Consider the following 3,793-nt stretch of genomic DNA (forward strand, 5'->3'; position numbering starts at 1 on the left):
ACGCCTGTGTGTGCGTGGGAAAAGATGAGGTTGTCACATGAAGATGGGATTGAAGACACTGCAGGAGGATTCTGCTGAGAAGTCCAGGAGTTATACGGGTGTGCACGCCGACACACCTGTGACAGCTGGTGTGCACACTGACAGGCCTGTGACAGCTGGTGTGCATCTGACACGCCTATGACAGCTCATGTGCACATTGACATGCCTGTGACAGCTGGTATGCCCATTGACATGCCTGTGACAGCTGGTGTGCATCTGACACACCTGTGACAGCTGATGTGCACACTGACACAACTGTGACAGCTGATGTGTATCCTGACACGCCTGTGACAGCTGATGTGCACGCCAACATGCCTGTGACAGCTGGTGTGTATCCTGACACGCCTGTGACAGCTGGTGTGCACACTGGCACGCCTGTGACAGCTGGTGCACACACTGACATGCCTGTGACAGCTGCTGTGCACACTGACACACCTGTGACAGCTGGTGCGCACACTGACATGCCTGTGACAGCTGGTGTGCACAAGGACACACCTGTAACAGCTGGTGTGCACATGGACACACCTGTGACAGCTGGCGTGCACACCGACACACCTGTGAGAGCTGGTGCGCACACCGACACGCCCTCTCTAAGCAGGACTGAGGGAACACCTGGAGCATTTCCCGTGATTCCTGGAAGGTCAGACACTGATGGAGACAGAGGAATCGGAGCAGAGCCCTGAGGGTTCAGACTGATTCTTTAGCCGCTTACCCACACTTTCTCGATACTCCACCGGAACCGAGCCCAAGACGGTCAAAGCCAGTTACAAGCAGCTGTTAGGATTCCTTCTCCCTGCGCTGGTTCCTGCACAACCCGTCTCACCTGCTCGAGAGCCGCACGGCGGAGACAGATCTCCCTAGCAGGCTTGCGTCCCAGCGCTCCAACCCAGGTTCCACAACGCTGCACGCGCTCCTCAGCCAGCTCTTTCGTGATTTTATCTTCCTTCACTTCAGAGGCAGGCAGAGCTCTTCCACCCAGACACCCACAGCAGTGGAACCGTGTCCCACGTGGCCAGCAGGGAGCTGGGTGCTGAGCCGGCACCGCCTGCCTCCCAGGGTGTGTGCCAGCAGGAAGCTGGGATCGTGGGAGGGAGCCCGGGACTCAACCCGCGAGTGTCCCAAGGGGGATCCTGGCTGCTGCCCCGCAGGACACCCCCCCCCCCCCAGCAAAACTCTCCGGCTCCAGGGGACGTACGCTCAGCCGTCAGTCCCAGCCCGGAAGGTAACCGGTGTTTATTTGCCTTCTCCTTGGGAAAAGAGTCAACGATTCTCCCGGGAGTTTTCCTCTGTGGGGAAGAGGCGTTTTGCGGGCCTGAATTAACGCAGAAACGGGAACGAGCCTGGACAGTGAGGCCCGGTGCTGCCCGTTCTCCCCACTGCTTCACGTCCCTTCCAACAAAATCCCACCACGTTTGTCCCCACGAAGGTGGTGTCCGTACAGATCACTGATGCGCCAGAGCAAGCGGAGAAAAAAGCCGCCAAAGCACTTCCGAAGGAAGACAGAGAAGCGGGCTCCGGGCAAAGCTGGGACCCTCACCCACGCAAGGACAGGTCACCAGCGGGGCGGGCACAGGCCCCGGGATCCGCCCGTTCTAACGGGCAACAGAGGCAGGGGGTGGAGGCGGCCGGGGCGGGCAGAACCGCAGAGAACTAAGACCTCGCCCCGCAGTGAGAGACTGGGAAGCTGCCCCGCATCGTTGCCAGTCAACTCGGCGCGGACCGAGGGCTGAAATGGCAGAAGTCGGGACCTGAGAGATTTCCTAGTGAGAGGCTGATCGTGCCAGTTTCTAAGCAGGGCGGGAAGCAGCACGCTGTAGAAGGCTGATGAATCTGCCCGTGTGACGGCCGAGAGCTTCCGGCTCGCACAGGAAACAGCACCGTCTCCCATGGGCAGGACGGGCCGGGCGCCGGCTCTGCAGGTTTGGGACTTGACGTTGGCGGATCTCGTGGGACCTGGGGGGAGTGTGCGGTGAGCGAGCAGCGGCTGGGGTGGGATCTCGGGGTGAAGGGGAGCATGCACTCTCCCTGGTGCAGCAGGGGAGCCCAGGGGGAGCTGTGGCTGGGGCTGGCATCAGACCCCTGCCCAGAGATGTGACTGTCCCGGGCGGCCACAGTTGCCGAAGGTGGGCAGTGGCTCTCGTGCCAGCCCCACGGCCTGACCTTAGCAACAGGCTCTCCCTCCCCATCACTCAGCCCCACCGATGCAATGAGTCTTTGTCTAATTCTGCAGTGTCCATGTGTTTAAGAAAAGGCCACTCGGGGCAGCGGCTGGGTGCCGCCCTCTGCCTCCGATGCAGCGGTGCTAACTGACCGGTGCCAGTTTCAGTCTTCTGTCCCAAACGCCTCAGCAGCACCCCCAGCGGCAGTGCGTTGGCTCTGTGTGCCCGTCGGTCGGCCCGTAGAGAGCACCTCGGCTGCCTGGCTCCCAAGCCAGCTCCGCCCCGGGAGTGAGTGACGGCCAGGGCCCGCAGAGCTCAATGCCACGGTTTCTCTCCTGCCTTTGTGTGACGGTCCCACCTCGAGAGCACCCGGATTGCAGCCATGGGGACATCCTTACACCAGGCATGACGGCACGGAGATCTGTGGACGCCACCCACCCTTTCCACACCCGAGAACCGGGCAAGGGGGAGGGGAGCAAGCCAGCCCCGTGCTCCTGCCTTCGCTGAGCACAGAGAGCAGGCACGGTCGTCCTGAGATGCTGCCGAGGACTGAACAGCGCCACGCGTGGCACGGCGCGGACGCAGGGCGCGCGGAAGCTGTCACTGCTCCCTGAGGGCGGTGCGCCTGCTTGGCGGGAGAAGCAAGTTTATAGTTTTCATTAAAGGCAAACCGGCCAGTATTTCTCGACCTCTTGTGTATGCACGTGTTTGCTAAGCACTGGTGACTAAATCAGCTCACTTCACCTTCCCAGGAAGCCTGTGCAGTGCCCACTTCACAGAGAAACAGACCGGTGGCCAAATGGACACCCCACAGCCAGGCAGTGCACCTGCTCGCCGCGAGATCCTCGGGGGTGCAGGCTGCCGCTCACCCGGGCGCCACGTGGGGCTGCTCCTGGCCCTCCTCTCCCAGGGGTGGCAGTGGCAAGTTCCAGGCAAGAGGAGCGAAGGGAGGAAGAGAAACCGGAGTACAAGGAGAGCTGCAATGGAGCCCCCAGCCCCCAGCCCCCAGCCATCATCATATTCACTTCCAAGGAGACACTGTGGTAGCGTGAGGCCATCAGGTCGGAACCGAATCCAACAGGCCTGGTGCTGTCCTAGGACAAGGCTAGGACGCGGGCGCAGACAGGAACAGAGACCATCCCCCGTACAGCACCAACTCAGCCAAGATGAAGCCAGCACACTCCTCCCACAGAGGCAGTGGCAGCAAGTCCTGGGGACGGGCAGGAGCCGTCACGCGGCAGCGCCCACAACGCCCCCTTTTCCACCGCAACAAAGGGGGCGCGGACAGCAGCAAGAGAGCGTGGCTGATCCCGAGAGAGAAAGGAGCCGAGAGAAGCCATTCCAGAGGCAGGCCGGGGAGCGGGCTCCCTAGACAGAGACCTCACACGCGCCCGCCTGCACACAAGAGCTAAAGGACGCCAGGCAACGTCTGGGCGAGCGGGTGCAGTCGGGCGAACGGCGAGCATGAAACCAGACTCAGTACCCCGGGCCGCTGCGGATCTGAACAACGCGGGGAAGAAAGGTGACCCACAGGGCGGATCCACGGAGGGCTGGGGGCCGAGACCATGAGACCCCGGAGGCGCTGGGATACACGC

The sequence above is a fragment of the Oryctolagus cuniculus genome, chromosome 12 (assembly GCF_051225735.1).
Source record: "Oryctolagus cuniculus isolate XC-2025 breed Fujian yellow rabbit chromosome 12, ASM5122573v1, whole genome shotgun sequence".
NCBI classification, from domain to species: Eukaryota; Metazoa; Chordata; class Mammalia; order Lagomorpha; family Leporidae; genus Oryctolagus; species Oryctolagus cuniculus.